The sequence below is a fragment of the Oryctolagus cuniculus genome, chromosome 9 (assembly GCF_964237555.1).
Source record: "Oryctolagus cuniculus chromosome 9, mOryCun1.1, whole genome shotgun sequence".
Lineage (NCBI taxonomy): Eukaryota > Metazoa > Chordata > Mammalia > Lagomorpha > Leporidae > Oryctolagus > Oryctolagus cuniculus.
Window position 1 is genome coordinate 58,940,791 of NC_091440.1, and position 22,688 is coordinate 58,963,478.

The following is a 22,688-nucleotide window of genomic DNA, read 5'->3' on the forward strand; positions in this document are numbered from 1 at the left end:
TGTGTTCCTGGTTCCTTGCTATCCAAATCCTTAACTTGGATAGAGCTCTACAGGTTATTAGACTGGGCTCATGTTCCCCAGTTATGTTTGGAACTTCCAGGCCTTCACCCCTTGTTTATCTTTAGCATTCGCTTTCTTCCTCCTCTTTACCACTTTTTGTGATTTGACAATGCAACCATCTGTCACCACTCTCTCTCCTACCTCTACACCACCACAATCCTCAGCCTCAATCCACTCCATCCCTGTAGCTCAAGACCCAGCATGCTAGAGTCAAATGTTATTTTGGCAGCTGACACTGTGAAAAAAGCTTTGGCTCAATTCACTCAAATCATGGAAAAGAGACAGACTGGAGTATCAATTAGGGAATTGGCTCATTTTTAGGTACTATGAAAGCAGTGGCAGCAGAAACATACTCTCCACTGATTCCACTGCCACACTCAAAATCATTACATCTATTTTTTTTGGCTTTTTGTCAAGCAAGCATGGCAGGGAGAGGAAAAGGAGCTTGCTTGATTTTTTTAAACTTATAAAATAAATTCTGCAAATGTAAGTGTCAACAGGTCTCAGATACTCAAAGCTTTGCCATTTGAACTCAGAATGCAGAACAAGCCATGTCAAGGACAGAAATCATTGTCTGACAATGCCCTAGATTGTGGGGCAGACAGGTGGAATGGGGCGATGACAGCAGTGCTAGTGGCCCCTCATCACCCTGTGTTTTCAGGGTTATACACAAATATAATTAAGAGGCTGTCCCGGTGTGCCTTTGGGCCCAAGGTTAATTAGCCACAGGAAAATGACACCTTCAGGTGTCCTGTATCATAACAGCACTTACAGGGAGAAGCATGATTTTAAATTGACAGCACTGACACCAACAGACAGCGTAGTTGAAACCAACAGAGGTGAAAACAAAGACTGACACAGGTTGCTGCACTGCTGACAAGATGGAAAAAGGACACTTCCTTCCTGCCTTTGGTAGAAATAACCCATAAACCAAGGGCAGTAAGTCACCACGGTGCTTCTCCATTGAGAGTGAGCATCATCCAGGATTAACGACACTGGGAATGCATTAACCTCTGCACTGCCCCGTCCACTGCACCTCAAGGAAGCCTGACACTTCTGAGCCTTGACCCCCAATACATGCATACAGAAACACATATACACACACCTTTCCCCTCCCTCTCCCACTTCCTCTCTTCACACTCCCAGGATTCCCCAGCTCCTTTCCAGGGTGTGCCAGCATAAAGCCCCCCTCCCCAGGTGCTGAGACCTTTTAGAAGGCCCCCTCCCTTCTTGTTTTATTGTCTTATCCTTTAAGGCCCTTTTAAAATTTTCTATCTTCTCCTTCTCCTAGTTTTCAAGCTATGCCCAGATCACTGTGCCCGAGGTCATACATATCCATGTGACCTACAAGAGAAAGATTCAGTGAGAAAAACAATTTCTGGCCCTCGACATCAAAGATCCGTGGGTTCTCCACCACGTACATTTGCATGCTTGTGACTGGGCCTGTGCTCCCTGGTGAGGTATGTGTGTGGGGACAACAGGAGTGTTTTATTTTGTATTTTATTTTATTTTATTTTATTTTATTTTATTTTATTTTATTTTATTTTATTTTATTTTATTTTTACTTCTTCTTCCACAGTGACTGGCACCCAACCAGCCAGCAGGCAACCCTGCTCAGGCTTCTCTGAGCACTGAATGCAGTGTGTGTGGCTCTCTATCCACCCAAATCCCCTCTGCTATCAATTTGTAAACAACTCAGCTCTGCCTGCATAATATGTGAGCAGGCAATGCCAGCACCACACTGTGCCCTTCCTCGTTCCCAGCCAAGTGCACCTGCTGCCCAGAGCTCTGGCTGCTGCGGCTGCCACTGCTGCTATTATGCTCTGCCATCGCCTGCCCTGCTGCTCAAGGGGCTGGCGGCACATCTTCCGCGTGGGGAGGAATGTTTATTAGTTTTAATTGGTGGACACGGCTGGACAGTGACATTTGGGGAGTATTGTGTGTCATTCACCCTACACCAGGTGCCGGCTGGGATGGCAGATGTAGGTGAATCAACTTAGAATACAACCTTAGATTATTGCCTTTCCAGAAAAATGCAGCTGCCGTGTCACCCCCCTGTCTAGGGGAACACACACTCATTCTTTTCTGTGTTTCTTGTGTTCTATACTTTCCTAAGTACATGCTTTATTTATTTTGGAATGCAATGGTCTTATTAAATGCACACCCTCTATCCAAAAACTATCAATTCATAGCCTACAAATGTAAGTACTTTTCTTTGAGTGACCCCACCACCTCCTCAACTTTACTGGTTGTTTATATTCCATACGTTTTAAGAACTCATGTATTTCCTAGATGGTTATTCTATCAACTTTGTTATTTTTTTATGTGCACACATATAATGTTTTACTGTCAGATTCCATTCCTACTCGACTTCAAATAACTAACCTCTTAGTGTTCTGAATCCTCGAAGCCACCTGCTTTCCTAACAGATTCAGCTTTTACATGTCGAGCTACTCTGATTTTATGTCTCCCATTGCTCCTCTTGCTACAGGATCCGGACGACAACACCCACAGCAGTCAGGTGGGAGCAATAGGAGTCCTCCCAAGCAGCAATGGATGTGTGTGAGTTGCCAACTGTATTCCTTTAGCACACTGGTCCTGGACAATGATACAAAATCACACAAAGCCTAACCCTAGGAAACAGCCATTGTTTCGGGATTTCTTTCTTTATTTCAACCAATCGGCTGAGCATTGGCTTCACCAGGCCATGGGAAGCCAAAAACTTGGCTTGAAGTTGTTGCTTATGCTTTAATAACGGTGGTGTGTGTCACATATAGCTTCTGCTTGTTTACACATTTATATCAGCCTCAGCTGCTGCAGCAATGAGCTGAGTACTCAGTAGCCTTTGCAAAGCACAAGACCGGAAACTGCGAACTTCTTCTGCCACCTAGAGGACAAGTAAAAGCTGAAATCATTGGGAAATGTAAATATCTATAGGGCCTGGATATCAACTTGTTAAACTTTGGCTTAGGTTTAAAAGGAGACAATTAAAACATATACCCCGTGTCTTCAAGTGTAGCAATTAAAAAGGACTTAAAAGTAATGTATTAATGATGCCAGGTTTTTAAACAGGAAACGACTAAACACAATGCCCTGCGCTGATACTAATTATAGTGCTCTGGATTGTTGATTTATAAAACAAAGTGACCTAAGCAAATAGAATCATTATATTGAATTTCTTCTCCAGATTTTCAGTTTTTTTTTTTTTTTTCACCATCTGTTGTTTAGTTGCATATCCTTCCAAAGAGGAGACAGGGCTTACAGTGTGGCAATCAGTGGATTGGAGATTATCTTTGAAAAATATATTGCTTGTGTTCTACCAGAGTGCATAGGCACAGAAGGTGCCACTTGTCTGAAACACTGGACAAAAGTGAAAAATCAGTATCAATGTAACTCATACCAATCACATTGCACACTGAGTTCTACCTTCATACAGTTTTAAACAATGAGGTATAAAGTTTCCAAAATAAATAAGTACATTATTAAACCATTGCTGAGTGGGTCTCTACCATTGTTCTGCCAAGTAAAGCCAGGGCCTAATGAAGTAGTACAATACGTGATGGGAAACCGATTTAAAAGACAATGAGGTTTGAGGAAGAATGAGCACTCTAAAAGGATTTAGCAGATGGCATGGTTCCTTACGGATGTGCTGGAATCAATAGTGAAAGAGATTTAGATAATGCTAAAGGTGTACAAATTGCAGAATCAAGTATCTTTCTCCCCTCCAAAAATGTAAAATAAGAAAACAAAACCTATGCATAATTTACAGATGCCCTAGGACAATCTTAAATTATACAATTCACATATCCAGGACAGGTTGCCTATTATACTCCTTAGTTAATTCACAACACTATTCATCCCCTGAACACACACACACACACACACACACAGACTTTATTTCTGAGAACAGTCAAAGAAACATGTCTGAATCTACCGAGTGAGTAACATTCATTTCTAAAGCAAATCCACCAGTGAGCAGGGAAGCACAAAAGGCATTTGATAACTAAATGCTTCTTTTATCAACTCAGTGGTCTTCTCTGCTCAGAAAGCTTCTCAAATGTGCATAATGGTATTAAAAGCACTCTCAATAAAGTTCATTACCTTATGGTCCTTCCCATCTTCTTGTGAAATTAACTGTGTCTCCTATATGTACATCTACTTAAGGTAGTAATTTAATGGCAATAACATCTATATTGAAGAGGGTTATTTTTCCCTTGGATCCACTTCACACTTAGAAATCTCTTCATGCTGCTTAGGATTAAAAACCAGAAACACTATTTCCCCTGTGTTGTAAGGACATAAGGAAGAAAGCGACAGGGAAGGAAAATCAAAGCATTTAAGTTGTAGAAAAGCCTCTTGCCACAACAAGAGGCACACACACACACACACACACACACACACATATATTCAGTGGAGGAGGAAAGTGAATGGACTGTTCTCATGTTTGATTCAGATGAAATACTCTCTAGATATTTCGTTTAATATTTCCTTTAACGCTCCCTTCCCTCTTTTTTCTGTGTCCCCTTTTCCCTGCCACACACACAATTTTACCCCATCTATTTTGGTCATTCATGTTCACCTCTCATTTTCATATATTTTCAAGCTAGGTGTTCTTATCTCGGAGAGGAGCTGTGTCATAAATCCTGGCTTCCCCTGCTTCAGTGCACAGAACACTGACTTCTTCTTTTTCTGCCTTCTCACATCTGTCTTCCTTTTACCTTTATCTTCTTACACTAGGCTCAGGAGAGACTGACTCTCTGCCCAGCTACAGGACCAAATCCTAGTTTGCTTAATTATTATTGGCTCATATTAGTTAATTGATGGTGGGCAACCAATCCAGGTGATTCCAGGGTAGCAGGTCCAGTGCAGTGCTGAAGGGTAGAGTGTGGGGAGCAGGGAGGAAGGAGCAGAAATACTCTGGCCTCTCAAGACCACATACTGAGAATAGGGAAGCTTCTTCTGTACTTTAGAATGCTGTTCTTTAGATATATCTCTGGAAACTGCCCTTCTCTGAATTACCTTTAATATAATTGTAGATGAATGGAATCTGTGTCTGTGATGACATTGAACTCTGAGGGTCGATTATCTCAGAGTCTCTACCTTCAAATACAATCTTCAGGATTTTAGTGTGCTTTGGTCAAATGGATCTTACCTCACACTCTTGCTCAATGACACAGACATGGAAAAAAAATGGCTCTAGAGCCCTTTCTTTTTCATTATCAGTTGACCTTAAAATCTTTATTTTTTAGTTGATACCACCCCGAACTATTCTATTCTTTCCTTTCACACATGCAGTCACTAATTTAGAAAATAGCTTGAATTAACCTTTTGTAGTCTGTCCTACATTCCCCATTTTTAGACCTTCATAATTTTTCTGACTGTTGTTACATCCTCATAACTCATCAACTTCAGATAAATCCTTTCCTCTGCCTTCACAGATTCTTGTAAATTTCATACACCGTAGGTAAGTTCCATATTGTGATATATCCCAAATTGTCCCTTTGCAATGAAATTCGAACTGAAACTGCTTTGTGTGGAAAACAGGCATTCTTCTTTCCTTGATTTGTACTTGAAAATCTGCTTTCCTCTCCCATCCTTCTCCTATATGCCCTCCATCATTCAGTCACACTGAAATAATCATGCATCTCAAATCTTATTTCTTGCCCCCAGGCCTTTGCTATTAGCTATGTCAAGTTCCCCCAGGTCAATAGAATTGGCTTCAGCTGAGGGTTCTTTAATCAAGTATCTTTTGATGCCATCTCTCCCATCCTGACTTTTGTTTGGGCTGGGTGACCCTCTTCGTCTTCCCACAGCACAGAGCATGCAGCCCTCTCCTTACTTCGTTGATTTGAGAACTCGCTCCACTAGTAGGTATATGCATTCTTTTAGAGCATGATACGTAAGTCCACCGGTGCCCATTGCCAGGCCTGGTCTGAAAAGGCTCTCATTAAAAGCTTTTTGATAAATAAGTGTATCCAATGGCCTCCCAACTTAAAATGAAAAAAATATTAATTCAAAAGACCACGAAGCTAGTTAGTGGTGCAAATGCAAGTAGAATTGAGATCTCCTGATTCCCAGTCCTGTTCTCTTTCTATTACAAACGCTGTTTCAGACTTAGTTTACTCTGCAGCAGAGTGGTTAAAACTCTGAACTGTCATTTAAGACAAATAGCTTCTTTGAAGGGCTTTACTAGAGCCTTATAGTTAGAATTGCCTGAGGCAAATCTTTTAACCTTCCTATCATCCTTTTTTTTTTTATTTACAAAATAGGGGCAATAGTCTTGCGCATCTCTTTTTCACTAAGAAATGATTAATGTAAGGGTCAGTGAAACCAATATCCATGGAAATGATTAAAGACAAAGCTAGGACTCAAAAGCAAGATCCTGGTACTCTTTTTTGGTTTGCTAATGTCCTTCCGTGTATTTACTGCACACAAGAAATTCAAGCACTGTACAACTAAAAGTATATTGTACTTCCCATCCTCTGAGAAAATAAAATGCAGGAAATAAAAGAGCTACAAAGGCATCTGCACGTACCTTTCTGCGTGGAAAAATGGAGTTTAACATGTTTTTATGCACTAGGCAATAAGCCTTTGACATTGTCTAAGTATACTTTGATATTTAATCAATTCAGCATGTATTTCCTGAAATGCTTTGCCTTTAGAGTTGACCCACTATGTAGCAATATAAATGCTATAATAATTCTACAGGAAAAAATCTTAATGATTGTAGTGATTTTACTATCTGAATTTTCATTGAATTCTTAGCAGTTTAAGAATGATCAGAGTTTTGTTGCCACACAGATAAAAACTTTGTCTTCCTTGCAGAATTATTTCTCATCTTCATCAGTTCTCTACTCAAATGTTTCTTTATCAAGGTTTCCTAACCATGCTATTTTTTTTGACAGGCAGAGTTAGACAGTGAGAGACAGAGACAGAGAGAAAGGTCTTCCTTCAATTGGTTCACTTCCCAAATGGCCACTAGGGTTGGAACTGTGCAGATCCAAAGCCAGGAGGCAGATGCTTCCTCTTGGTTGCCCACTAACCATGCTAATTAAAGTGACAATACCAAGTCTCTCTCTCTCTCTCTCTCTCTCTCTCTCTCTCTCTCTCACACACACACACACACACACACACAGGCACAAATCTTATTTCTTGGGTTTAACTCCTTCACTGCTGCCTTGTCATTGCAGTAGCTCAACACAAGATGACACACCATTTATTTCTTTACTGAGTATCCTGCCTCCCTTCCCACCAGAGTAGAAATCTCCTGGGGCAGAGGTTTCACTTTGTTGTTGTTGTTTCATGAAAACAACTTTCAGATAACAGCAAATAGCAATTGGAAGATGCTCAAAATATAAGTGCTCAACTAATGAGTATCTTAACACCATACAGATCACGTCAATGTAGAGATTCCATAAAAACAACACACCACCACCAACGTGTTTCCTGTGGTTTGTGACATGTTTCGTATACTTGACACCTTTGGGGTTTGCTTTTTGGTTCTTTGCTTGTTTGTTTTAAAAGCATACCACAGCTGAAATTCGCTGTGACTTCAATGCTCCTTCTCTATTTGGTTTTAGATTCTCTGGTCGTTTTCATTCAACTTTGCCACAGGTTTGCGGAGAAGCACTTCAGTCATGATATCCTCATATCACTGCAGTACTCAGAAATGCTCTCAAGTGTGTCCCTTGGAATCTACCATGTCTGAGGCTGCATCTCATGGACAGGAACAAGCTGTTAAAAGGCTAAAAGAAAATTAACGGTGTTATCTTTTACCTTCATGTTTTAAAAAAAACATTGCCTTTATATTTCCTCTGAAATACAAAACATGATGATATAAACTGCAAGAATGGATTGTTCTTGTGGCTGACAAAGTGCTCTCCAACCCCAGGCTGGCGCTGGATGCTGCCGGCAGCCTGTGAGCCACTCTGGGAAGAAAGGAAAGTCCGTTTCTAAGACAACAGCGTTTTCGATTATGACTTACGCTGCAATAACAGTTCCTATTACTTTGAGGACCTTCTAGAATCTTACAGGAAACAAAGTAGTGTAAATTAGCCAAACAATTACGTATTTTTTCAAAGGACCAAGACAAATAGGAATACTTTTTATTTTCTTGATTGAAAGGAAATGCAGCAATAAGTCCATAGCAATTTATACTGACCTACTATGACAAAGAGGCAAAATTCAAACATTTCAAAATAAACTATATTTTAATTAAATGAGTAGTTATAATGGAAATATTAATTGTGAAAATCCAATTTCTGATAATATCAGAAAATAACAGTTATACAAGAATTTCAGAACTTACTTAGCCACCTATCTCAGTACCTTTTATGTTTCCTTATTCTGACTATACCTCAATTTTCTTCATAAAGTGGAGAGATAATACTGATATTTCAATAAAATATAGGAAGTCATAGATTTAAAAGAGCTATGAATATCCATAAAATTATTTTAGGAAGGCATATAATAAATTAACTGCATGAATAATTTACTGCTCATTTCAAAAAATATTCCACACTGACTTTAGTAGAGTACTTACTGTATATAGATATTAAAGTTTTTCATTCTGTTATATTTTAGTTGTATGAATGCTACTACCAGAAGACATGTTGCTAAAAATTATTTCAGAATGTTTTTCTTAATTGATATTGATAAAAATGATAAAAAACTGGAAGGAAAAAGAAGGAAATGGAAGAACAAATTTGAGGATCCCTTCTACGAGTAAAGTGAATGTGTGGTGCAGCAAGTGTGCTTGGTTTTACTAGAATAAATAGGAAATAACAGAGGACTGTGATCTCATTTCATCTATATATGCCTTCTCTGTTAATCCTTATTATAGCCTTTTGCCGGTCTTATAAATTGGACTGAACATGGACCTATTCATGTTGAATAATTTGTAATAAAAATTATTTGTATACTTTATGAAATGTACTTATGAAACAAAACAAATTCCTGCCGGTGCCACGGCTCACTAGGATAATCCTCCGCCTTGCAGCGCCGGCACACCAGGTTCTAGTCCCGGTCAGGGCGCCGGATTCTGTCCAGGTTGCCCCTCTTCCAGGCCAGCTCTCTGCTGTGGCCAGGGAGTGCAGTGGAGGATGGCCCAAGTGCTCGGGCCCTGCACCCCATGGGAGACCAGGAGAAGCACCTGGCTCCTGCCATCAGATCAGCACAGTGCGCCGGCCGCAGCGCGCCGACCGCAGCGGCCATTGGAGGGTGAACCAACGGCAAAAGGAAGACCTTTCTCTCTGTCTCTCTCTCTCACTGTCCACTCTGCCTGTCAAAAAAAAAAAAAAAAAAAAAAAAAGAAAAGAAAGAAAGAAACAAAACAAATTCCTTACCCTTCTCGTTTTACCCTTACAAACATACTCAAGGTAACTTATATCTTATTTTGTTTTTGCTTTAAAAATAGTCATAATTTCAAGTAAAAAAAAGGCACTCATGAGAACAATTATAGTTAATATACATTTAAGGAATAATTAATAAGTCTATACCATAAGGAAAGGAAAAAATAGATAAGATTATGATAATGGAAGCCAGATTATGCTACATACCAAAGGAGACACAAGTAATATACTAAAGAACTTGGAAATGTGAATGAATGAACTATGGCTTTATGGCAGTCCTCACTTCAGTCCAATTTATAAGACAAGCAAAAGGCTATAAAAAGTATTAACAGAGAAGGCATATATAGATGAAAGGAGATCACAGTCCTCTGTTATTTGCTATTTATTCTAGTAAAATCAAGCACACACTGCTGTACCTCACTTTACTCTTAGAAGAGATTCCAAAATTTGTTCTTCCATTTCCTTCCTTTTCCTTCCAGGGCCTAACAGTGAACCTTCTGAAATTATTTTTCATGCTAAACCCTTTGCTTTAGGAAGGAGGCCCTTCACACGACTCTTTGCTTATATTCCTTAGGCGATGTCCAACGCATGTGATCACTCTCAGAGCTAAGCCTTTGTAAACATTTTTTAGAGTAAGATTTCATTAAATACTATAGCTCATTTAATGCATCTTTATACTTTCCTGTATACTGTGTTGTATACTTTTCTGTATTATTTTAAATGTTTTAAAATTATTAAATATGGAAACAAACAAAAACTATAGCATGTGCCTCACTACAACCCCTTTGTGTCTATAGCTCTGTCCAGGCATAGAAACAAGTAGAAATAAGTATAGATCTGCGATACCTATTACTCAAGTTCCATTGCCTTTTGAGAGTTTACAGATATTTTGTTTAACATGTTATTTTCTTTTATTAAGGAGACGATTAGACACATTAGGAGAATACATTCAAACTGAATCTGCTTGTCTATTACTTTCAAAATTGAATGACACATTTTTCTATAATGTTTTATATTTTTGAGGTTCTGTGACTCCTGAAAGTCAATCATTTTTTATTTGATAATGTGTTCATTCCCTTAAACAATTTCTATCCATTATGTTGTCAGTTTTTCATGATAAAAATACATTTTATAATTGAATTACTTTGGTTTAAATTAATATGCTCTGTATACACAATTATGTAATTATTCAGACTAAAACATCATGAACATTTACGTTTTGGTTAAATTGAAAAATATGTCTGCAAAGACACAAATCTCACTTCTGATATTCTGAATAATTTGCAATAATGGTAGCAAAAATTTACATAACATTAAATATCAAGGCAGGCTCACTGAGATTTTTAACACTAAATATTCTGTGTGGAGCCACTGGAAGCAGAAGAGCATGACATCAGTGGGGGCTGCGGTCTTCCTGGCCATGTCTCTGAAATTCCTGGCTGAGAAAATAAGTGAGGGCAGCTCAACACGATCTATTAGAGTGATTAACCATTACACATCCCAGCTTGATTTTTGTCTGTTCTAGAGTTGTCGGAAATTTCTATGTATCTCTACTCTTCTTGGAAAAGCACTAACTATGAAATTGGTAGAACTGTTTATCACATCTCTTAATGCCAACAGTGGCACTAGGATGAAATTAAGGAAAGGCAGGTTACTCGCAGATGCATAAATACTTAGGCTTTTAGAATGTCTGAGCAGAGGGAACACCTACATATTGTTTGCTTTAACTTTCTTATTTTGTAACTGGGTGAACTGATTCCAGTAATGTTAGATGGCATTCTTAGAGGAACACAACCCTTTGGAGCAGGACTTAGAAACTTGTTTCTACTGATTTCCAGTCTAGGACTCCTCCATAATGATATATTATTTCCTCATTTTTTTTTCAGAAAGAGGAGGAAAATATTGTTATGGAGCTTAAAGAATTTGAAATCCCAATGAAAATTTCTTGTAGATATTCAGTCCTTTACAAGGATTGTAGGACATAACAGGAGTATCTGAAGTAGAAATAAACTATATTGATGACTTGTTCAAGACTCATTGTTATATTCTGTATTTATAATAATATTTTTTCTCAGTATATACAATTTTATGGAAAGACCAGGAGTAAATCAGCAGAGGCAGCTTTTTATCCTATGCAATCACAATCCAGTATGTTTTCAACTTTCAACATGATAGTTATTGTAAGCTCTGTTTCATCAGCCTCCATCTCCCTTCTTCATTTCAGAGCTTATTATTTAATAGTAAACAATAATTTGATCATGAGCAATTCAAACTCAAAATGTCAAAAGTGCATCTCACCTTTCTCACATGCCAACATTCCACAAAATAAATAAATAAATAAATAAAAATCAAACCAGGTTTCTCCTTCCTGTTCTCTGTAATCAAAGGACTGAACCAGCATCTATGCCATTGGGCAACCCTATGTCCATTCTGCAGTTTCATCAATTTCACTTCTCAAATGGAATTAGTCAGCATCTGTTGCCCCTTTACCTCCTATATTCCTCTTTTTCTAAATTCTATATCAATTTCCACTCTTGCTCCACCCTCATGCCCCCACATCAGTATTAACTTAGACACTCATATTGTTCTCCTGAATTAACAGAAAATCAGCTACTAAGCATATTTCTAGAAAATAAATTTAATCTCTGCAACTCTTTGCACATTCTATATTCTATTCTACAATAAGCAAAGAAAGTCATGATTTGAATGTGGGTTACTTCTGCAATCTCATCCTTCACTGCTGAATTCTTGCCACTTAACTCTTTGCAGTTCTCAGAAAGTCATATGTTCTCCTTCACGTCTTGACCTTCACATCATTCAATCCCTCTGAATAGAATAACTTCACTTTCTGTAGGACCCTACCTCTTTAAACTGGGCAAAAAGACACTGCTCTTCAAAACTCAGTGAAATCAGTATCTCTTCTAGGAAGAATTCCCTGGCTCTCAGAGATGTACTAGATGCTGCACATAACTGTAAACAATACAAAATCAAACACATTGCACTAGTAATTATCACGTCATTGTGATTTTTCAGTTTGAAATTTTTTTTTTCAATTTATTTTCAACTTTCTGGGGCCCTACAATTTCCACATCAGTAAGACAAGGGGGCTGGATTAGATTACTTTTGGTAACTATTCTAAATGTAAATATGCTATACTTCTCACTGCACACTATATTCTGATTTTTTTTTAAAGAAGAGGATTTCTTCATCACCTTTATATACCAGTTACTTAACATACATTTTCTCATTTAATTTGTTGTTAGTGGAAATGTTTTAAAACAGTACCAGAAACTAAATCTGAACCAGCTTAACAGATAATTTTATAAGACAATAAATAAATCAAGCAATAAGATTTAGTTCCAGATTCAACTGGATCTAGTACTCAAATAATATCTTCAGCACATAGTTTCATTTTCATTTTTGTCTCCACTTTTCAGAGGGAATTTATCTTCCTGACAGTTCCTCTTAGAAATAATGGTGCAGATCAACTAAGTTTCATTTTCATTCAGCTTAAATTCCAGGACTGTGTCTAACTGGACTCTGTAGGTCATGGACCCAACTATAAATGAGACTCTGGGACAAGGGATATTGAAAGTCTGGATGCATGAGACTCAGGCACTAATGAACTAAGTATGATGGAATCAGAACTACCCATACCTTATATCTGAGATCAGAGTATGCTTTATTTTCAAAAGAAAATCTTGTATTAGAAGAGAGACTCACATTGTCCAGGCAAAATTCTAAAACAATTATAGCAGTGTCCAAGGTTGGTGTTGTTCTCCCTATGTATTTCTTCACTAGACCAAGGATTAGCAAACTTTTTTTTCTAAATAGGACCAGTGTATACTTTTATGAGTATACTTTTATGGACTTTTACGGACTGTGATAAATATTTTACCTTTTGCCTTTTTTATAACTGTTCAAAAATATTAAATTTCAGTATAAGGATATATAAAAACAGGCTATGAGCTGTATTTCACTCAAGGGGCAGTTTGCTGACTCCTGCATCAGGCAGCATAAGGGAGAGAAATTATGCTTATTTGGTGTTCATAATCCTAGAACTGACACATAGTGAATGCTCTGTAAATGTTTGTTTACTAAATAAATGCAGATTTGGAATAATTAAGCTCAGAGTTGAATGATGAAATGAATGTCAGACTAATTTCCTAAGAGGATACTTCAAAAAGTTCATGGAAGGGGCCAGCGCTGTGGCGCAGTGGGTTAAAGCCCTGGCCTAAAGCACCGGCATCCCATATGGGCACCGGTTCTAGTCCCGGCTGCTCCTCTTCCAATCCAGCTCTCTGCTATGGCCTGGGAAAGCAGTAGAAGATGGCCTAAGACCTTGGGCTCCTGCACCCACGTGGGAGACCTGGAAGAAACTCCTGGCTCCTGGCTCCTGGCTTCCGATTGGCGCAGCTCTGGCCATTGTTGCCATCTGGGGAGTGAACCAGCAGATGGAAGACTTCTCTGTCTCTACCTCTTTCTCTGCCTCTCCTCTCTCTGTGTAACTCTTCCAAATACATAAATAAATCTTTTTTAAAAAGTTCATGGAAAATAAAATTTAAAGTTTACTTTGGAGCAAATTTTGAAATCCATGTGTAATTTTTTTAACAATGTTCATTTTCCATGAAGTTTTTGAAGATCTCCCAAATATTGCAGCTCTTTTTTAGAAAGATAAGTTCATCTGACTTCAGCATCTACCAGAGAAACTTAATTGGGAAGGAAACAAAGAGACAGTGATAAGATAGGAAGAGGGAAAGTTGTAATGTTAAAGAGTAAGTTTTCATAAAGTTCTTAAACAGCATTCAGACTGCAGTGGAGTTTTGTTTTGATAAACTATAAAAAGCAGGAAAAAAGAAACTAAAGACCCTAGGGAACAGTCTCCTGAGACATCATCCAGATGAGATAGTAGTCATCACTTTCCTAAAGGACAAGGTCATTGAGAGGCAGGTGAAAATGTCTACAGTTGCACAAATATTTTAAAGGACAGATCCAATCTAACTTATGCTTCTAAGCTCCTAAAGGCTAGAGCTGTCAGTTCCCTATGGGTACACTTCTTGACATCCAAAGCTATAGTAACAACTAGGAGAAATGGAACATTCATGGTGGTTGGGATGAAACAATAAAGGAAAAGAAAACACCAACTCGTATTAGAGATTATTTCAATTCATGCTATGGTCAGTATTTGCTCATTTATCCTTCTTTAACATATTGCTCAAATTGGTATACCCCACCTCACCTGTATCATTATAGGCCATTTATTCTTCTGTCAGTCCAACGATTCTTCACCCTCAACTAGATGTCTAATCTTTTCTCTCAAGATGGCTTTCATGTCACTCATCCCAGTTGATGCAATTTTTCCCTTGCATAGTTTAACATATCCAGTCATGGGAATGACTGCATCCAACCTCAACAAATGTACCTCAGGAGATTCCAAGATGGCAGATTAAGGAATGACATACTGCACTAGGTTAGAGATAAATAGCTTTTTTCTTTTTTAAAAAAAGCATTGATATACACTCTCAGGGGAAACTTAGAGAGTGAACAGCACAACAGCAGAAGCAATCCTACAAGAAGAAGAACACTGTGGACGCGTGTGGAGCAAGTGGATACACAGCACAAACACAACCTATGACTGCAGCTTCTGAGAGCTGGCTTGGCAGCAGTTTGGAGATGGGGGTGAGAGCCGACTGCAGCAAACCCTGGTGATACAGCCGAAGGGAGAGTATGGTCTGAGTCCAGATTGAAGCCCTGGGGGCTATTAGTTGCCCAAGGGCCCAGTGGAAATACAGAAGGCACGGTTATCTTGCCCCAACTTCCCCACAACAGTGCACATTGCCTGGCTGAGAAAGGGTTGCCACCATTTTGGGTTTGGACGGCAGCTTCAGAAGCCACTGTGCCCATCCACAGCAACTGGTTGAGACAGCACACCTTCTCGGCATTACTGGTAGCAGTGGCAGTGAGACAGCAACATTCAGCCAGTGGCTCTTATGTAGGTGTATGATCCAGATGTTCTAGTGGAGGGAAAAATCCACAGTACCCACTGACTTTGAGGCTGGCTGAGAAGTGGCTGGATACCCACGCAAGACTGTAAGGCATGTCCAGCCTCCCAGGATCAAGACACCTAGGCAGAGTATGCTTGGAGAACATCTCGCGCTCTATTGACCCGAAAGACTGGCAGGACAGAGTGAAAGCTCTGCACCTAGCGACTGTGGGAGCTTTGCATGTTGAGACCATGGGGACTCATTGCCTACATGAGAAGGTTCTGGGCAATCACACTCAGGGTTCCTTGGGTATCTGGGACAGGTATAGACATTCCACAAAGTCACAGAGGCATAACTCAAGAATAAACGCCATCAGAGGAAAAACTAAAAATCAACTGCACAAATACATAAAAATAAGTGCAGAAATTCAAGAAATAAGTAACAGAAGATACTACGACACTCCTCCCCACCCAAGGAACACAACAGCATTCCAATATTAGAATGGAGGAAATGCTGTAAATGAAATTCAAAAATTAATCATAGGATTGCTCAAAAGCAATCCAAAGCAACTCCACAAACTAAAGAAAACCATACATGATGTGAATGAAAATTTTCCCATGAAATTTATACTTTAAAGAAGAAACAAAATGAATATTAAAAATGAAGAATTTAGTATATCAAATAAAAAATGTGGTAGAAAGCCTTAAATGCAGACATGGTGAGGCAGAAGAAAGAATACAGAAATAGAAGACAAATTTTGGAAATCTTATAGTCAGATTTAAAAAAAATAACAAGAAATGAGAAAAACAGAAAAAACAGAGTGAGATATTTATGAGATACTATCAAATGACCCACTATATGAGTCTTAGGAATTCCTGAAGGTGTGGATAGATAGAATGTACTGGAAGGTCTAAATAGTGAAATAATTACAGAAAACTTCCCCAATTTGGAGAAAGAAAGGGATGTCCAAGTACAGGAAGCATAAAGAACTCCTGGCCTGGAGACATGGTTCACGTGGTTAATCCTCCGCCTGTGGCGCCAGCAGCCCATATGGGCACCAGTTCTAGTCCCGGCTGTTCCACTTCCAAACCAGCTCTCTGCTGTGGCCCAGGAGGGCAGTGGAGGATGGCCCAAGTGCTTGGACCCCTGCACCCACATGGCAGACCAGGAAGAAGCACCTGGCTCCTGGATTCAGATAAATGCAGCGCCAGCCTTGACAGCCATTTGGGGAGTGAACCAACGGAAGGAAGACCATTCTCTCTATCTTCCCCTCTCACTGTCTATAACTCTACCTGTCAAATAAATAAAAAAGAACTCCTAACAGACATGGCCAGAAAATATCTTCACCATGACATACTGCAGTCAAACTTTCCATAGTAAAACATAAAGAAAATATTATAAAATGTACATGACAGAAACGCCAGGTTACTTAGAGGATCTATAATTATACTCAGAGCTGACTTATCATCATAAACCCTAGAGGCTAAAAGAGAATCGTGAGATATATTCCAAGTTTTAAGAGAAAAAAATCTCAACCCAGAAATACTGTACCCTGCAAAGCTCTCATTTATGAATGAAGTAAAATAAAGACCTTCAATAACAAACAGAAATTGAAAGAATTTGTCAATACTTATCCAGCCTTAAGAATGTACTACACAGAGAAACACAAAAAGATAGACATCATTACAAAAGAATGAGAAGACAGAAAATCCCCCAGTAAAAGAACATAAGAAATCCAAAGCAAACAATAGGAATACTTATAGAAAAATTGGCAGGGCCAAGTCGGAACTTATCAATGGTCACTTTGAATGTAAATGGACTCAACTCTCCAGTTAAAAGGCACAGACTGGCTGAATGAATTTAAAAAAAAAAAAGACCCATCTATTTGCTGCCTACAAGACACACATCTCACCAACAAAGATACATGCAGACTGAAAGTAAAAGGATGGAAAAAGATATTCCATGCTAACATAAAGCAAAAATGGGCAAGTGTTGCCATCCTAATATTAGACAAAATAGACTTTAACACAAAAACTGTTAAAAGAGATGAACGGCACTATGTAGTGATTAAGAGATCAATTCAACAGGAAGATGTAATTATAATAATTGTATATGCACACAATTACAGGGCTCCTGGCTACTTAAAAGAAATGTTAAGAGGTTTAAAGATTTATTTATTTATTTTGAAAGTCAGTTACACAGAGAGGAGAGGCAGAGAGAGAGAGAGAGAGAGAGAGAGAGAGAAAGGTCTTCCATCCGCTAGTTCACTCCCCAATTGGCCATAATGGCCCAAGCTGAGCCAATCCAAAGCCAGCAGCCAGGAGCTTCCTCCAGGTTTCCCAAGCAGGTGCAGGAACCCAAGGGTGTGGGCCATTTTTCACTGCTTTCCCAGGCCATAGCATAGAGCTGGATGGGAAGTGGAGCAGCCAGGTCTTGAACTGGCTCCCATATGGGATGCTGGCACTGCAGGCAGCAGCTTTACCCAATACGCCACAGTGTCGGCCCCAAAACCCTGCTTTCTTTGGACAGATCAACTAGACAAAAAATCAGCAAAGAAACAACAGAGCTAACCAACATTATGGACCAAATAAATGAACCAAACTGACTTATAAAGAACTTTTAAAACCACAGTTGCAGAATACACATTCTTCTCATCAGTGCATGGAACTTTCTTTAGGATAGACCATATGCTAGGCCACAAAACAAGTCTCAGAAAATGTATAAACATTGAAATCATACCATGCATCTTCCCTGACCACAGTGGAATGATATGGAAATCACCAACTCAAGAATCTCTAAATCATATGCAAACATGTGGAGACCAAACAACTGGTTCCAGAATAAACAGTGGGTAAAGGAAGAAATCAAAAAGTTTCCTGAAATGAATGAAGATGACAATACATAATATCAAAACTAATGAGTTTCAGCAAAAGCAATGTAAGAGGGAAGTTTATAGCAACTGGTACCTACATGAAGAAATTGGAAAGGTACCAAATAAATCAGTTATCAATGCATCTCAAGGACATAGAAAAATAGCAAAAACCAAACTCCAAATTAGTAGGAGGAAAGAAATAATTAAAATTAGAGAAGAAATAAACAAAACTTAAACCGAAAGAAAACAAAAGATTAGTGAAATGAAGAGCTGATTTTTTGAAAAAAAAAAAAAATAAACAAAATTGATACACCATTGTCCCAACTAACCAAAAACAAAAAAAGAGGGAGAAGACCAAAATCAATAAAGTCAGAAATGACAAAGGGAATTTAACAACAGATACAACAGAAATAAAAAGAATCATCAGGTGGCTGGCGCCGTGGCTCAATAGGCTAATCCTCCACTTAGTGGCGCTGGCACACCGGGTTCTAGTCCCAGTCAGGGCGCTGGATTCTGTCCTGGTTGCCCCTCTTCCAGGCCAGCTCTCTGCTGTAGCCAGGGAGTGCAGTGGAGGATGGCCCAAGTGCTTGGGCCCTGCACCCCACGGGAGACCAGGATAAGCACCTGGCTCCTGCCATTGGATCAGCGCGGTGCGCCGGCCACAGCGCGCCAGCCGTGGCGGCCATTGGAAGGTGAACCAACGGCAAAAGGAAGACCTTTCTCTCTGTCTCTCTCTCACTATCCACTCTGCCTGTCTAAAAAAAAAAAAAAAGGAATCATCAGGGAATTACTGCAATGAGCTTTATGGCAACAAATTTGGAAACCTAGAAAAAAATGGATAGATTCCTACACACATACAATACACCAAAATTGAGTAATTAAGATATAGAAAATCTAAATAGCTGGAAAACCAAGACAGAAATTGAATGAGTAATAAAGACACTCGTAACAAAGAAAAGCCCAGGATCGACAGCTTCAATGATGAATTCTACCAGACATTTAAAGAAGAACTAATTCTAATCCTCCTCAAGCTATTCAAAACAATAGAAAGGGAGGGAACTTCCCAAACTCCTTCTATGAAGCCTGCATCACCTTAATTCCTAAATCAGAAAAAGATGCAACAGAGACAGAGAAACATACACCAATATCCCTGATTAACACAGATGCAAAAATCCTCAACAAAACACTAGCTAATTGAATCTAACAACATATCAGAAAGATCATTAACCTAGACCAAGTGGGATTTGTCCTTGGTATGCAGGGATTTTTAAACATTCACAAATCCATTAACGTAATACATCACATTAACAAACTGAGGAACAAGAACCCTATGGTTGTCTCCATAGATGCAGAGAAAGCACTTGATAAAGTATAGCATTTTTTCAGGATGAAAACCCAGGCAAACTGGGTACAGAAGGAATGAACATTCCTCAACACAATCAAGGAAATTTATGACAAACATATGGCCAGCATCCTATTGAATGGGGAAAAGCTGGAAGCATTATCTCTAAGATCTGGAATCAGGTAAGGACAACCACTCACCATTGCTATTTAATATAGTCCTGGAAGTTTTAGCCAGAGCCATTAGGCAAGAAAGAGAAATCAAAGGTAACAAATTGGAAACGAGGAAGTCAAACTGTCCCTATTTGCAGATGACTTGACTCTACATTTAGGGGATCCAAAAGACTCCATTGAGAGACTATTGGAATTCATAGAACAGTTTTGTAAAGTGGCAGGATATAAAATCAACACACAAAAATCAATAACTTTTGAATACACAGACAATACTACTTCTGAAAAGAATTTTTTAAGATCAATCCCATTCACAATAGTTATCAAAAAATTAAATACCTTGGGATAAACTTAATCAAGGATATCAAAGATCTCTACAATGAAAATTATAAAACATTAAAGAAAGAAATAGAAAATACTAAAAATGGAAAAATCTTCCATATTCATAGATTGGAATAATCAATATCATCAAAATGTCTATACCAACAAAAGCAATTTACAGACTCAATGTGATCCCAATCAAAATGCCAACAACATTCTTCAAAGATCTAGAAAAATTATTCTTAAATTCATATGGAAATACAAGAGACTCTGAATAGCTGAAGCAATATATATAACAAAAACAAATCTGGAAACATCACAATACCTGATTTCAAGAAATACTACAGGGAAGTTATAATCAAATCAGCCTGGTACCACCAAAAAAATATAGACTAATAGAACAGAATAGAAACTCCAGAAATCAATCCACACGTCTACAACCAATTTATCTTTGATAGGGGAGCTAAAGTCAAACCTACAGCAAGGACAGTCTTCAACAAATGGTGTTGAAGAAATGAGATTTCCACATTCAGAAGTATGAAACTAGACCCCTACCTTATACCTTGCACAAAAATATACTCAAAATGGACCAAAGACCTAACTCTGACCCAATATCATCAAATTATTAGAGAACAGTGGGGAAACTCTCCAAGAGAGGAAATTCTAATGGCCAACAGCCACTTGAAAAATGCTCAGGATCACTAGCAGTCAGGGAAACACAAATCTAAACCACAATGTGGTTTCACCTCACCCCAGTTAGAATGGCTCTCATACAGAAATAAACAAACAACAAATGCTGGTAAAGATGTGGGGGAAAAGGTACCCTAATCCACTATTGGTGGGAATGTAAACTGGCCCAGCCACTGTGAAGGACATATGGAGATATCTTAGAAATTTGAATATAGACCTACCATATGATCCTGTCAACCCCCTCCTGGGAATTTACCCTAACTAAAAGAATCGGCATCTGAAAGAGTTATCTGTTTCCCTCATGTTCATTGCAGCACAATTCACAATAGCTAAGATATAGGATCAACCCAGATGTCCATTAACTGTTGACTGGATAAAGATATTTTGGTGTGTGTGTGTGTGTGTGTATATATATATATATATATATGGAATATTACTCAGCTGTAAAACAAAACAAATCCTCTTTTTTGAAACAAGAGGATGCAACTGGAAACCATTATACTTAATGAAATAGCTAGTCAGTCCCAAAAAACAGATACCATATGCTTTCCCTGATCCATGGTAACTAAGAGAGTACCTAAAATGTAATGTTTAGAATTGAAACATTTTGAGAATCAATGATTGTTTACAGCCCTTGTCTCTTTTATTGAAGAACAGTGGGGTTTTTTCTTCATATTACTTGTTGAACTCTTTTATTTAGTGTAGAGTTAACTAGATGATCATTAAGTAAATTGAAAAATTTATAAAAATTAAGAGTGGGAATGTAAAAGGGAGGAGGAAGAAGGGTTGGAGCTTGGGTGGGAGGAATAATAGAGGGGATGTTCCTAAATCTGTAAATATGAAATTCATGAAACTTTACAACTTAAATGAAATAAAATATTTTAAAAACCATGTACCTCATGGTAGATAGTGGTACCCTCTGCAATGAAATGACTGTGTCCCAATTCCCAGAATGTATAAATATTATCTTACTTGAAACAAATAATGATTTCAGATGTAAATATATTAAAACAGGAAATCATCCTAGATTATGCAAGCAGACCTTTCATCCATTGTCAAGGGTTCCTTGGAAGAACCACACAGGAAGACACTATGATTACAGAGGCAGAGATTCAAGTGATGTGAATATACGTTAGACAGCAGAGAAGGAATAAACGTGACCCTGGTCAAGAATTTCCGTTAGCTGCCAGAAACTGGAAGAGGTAGCAAAATATTCTCTCTTAACAGCTGTTAGAGAAAATGAGCCCTGCTGACATCTTGATTTTGGATTTCTGGCCTTTAGACCTGTGAGGAAACAAATTTTGCTGTTATAAAAGCCACCCAGTTTACATTAATTTGTTGTAGCAGCCACAGAAAATTAATACAGTGCTTCCTTAGTGTACATGGGCTGCTGCAAACCTCCATAGTGCCTTTAAACATTACTCTATATTGAACATCACCACAGAAAATCACAATTGATACTTTAAATCCATAATAACATACTTCTATTCCATTCATTTTCCTTCTTGTTCTCCTGAAAAATGATTTCTTATGTTTACTTTCAGCTGACAATCTTTCTATTTTGTTTTCCTGAATATATATAAAATCAATCAAAAAAGTTCTATAAACTCCAACATTCAGCATAATTAGCCATTTATCTAGGGAAGATTAAGTACATTAAGGATCTTCAAAAGTTCTTGAAAAAAGAATATTATAAAAAAGCCATTCATGCACTTCAAAATTTTCTGCACCAAAGTAAACTTATCTGTGAATTCCATTTTTCCATGAACTTTTTAAAGTACTCTCATGTACACTCCTCTACACATCCATGACAATTCCAATCCATGAGCACTGTATCTATCTCTTCTTGCCTATGAAAGATCAAGACTCAGAAGTCTCATTTCTATTATGAAGCTTAAA

General features: G+C 38.3%; 1 long non-coding RNA gene across 1 annotated transcript in view; it reads right to left on the bottom strand.

Moving 5' to 3' along the window:
* Positions 1–6,123: 6,123 nt before the first annotated feature.
* The window catches only part of LOC103349072 (uncharacterized), a 73,175-nt gene continuing 56,610 nt past the window's right edge, over positions 6,124–22,688 (bottom strand). Inside the window, exon 5 of the long non-coding RNA XR_007920956.2 lies at positions 6,124–7,805. This is a non-coding gene — a long non-coding RNA (uncharacterized lncRNA). The remainder of the gene's footprint in view (positions 7,806–22,688) is intronic.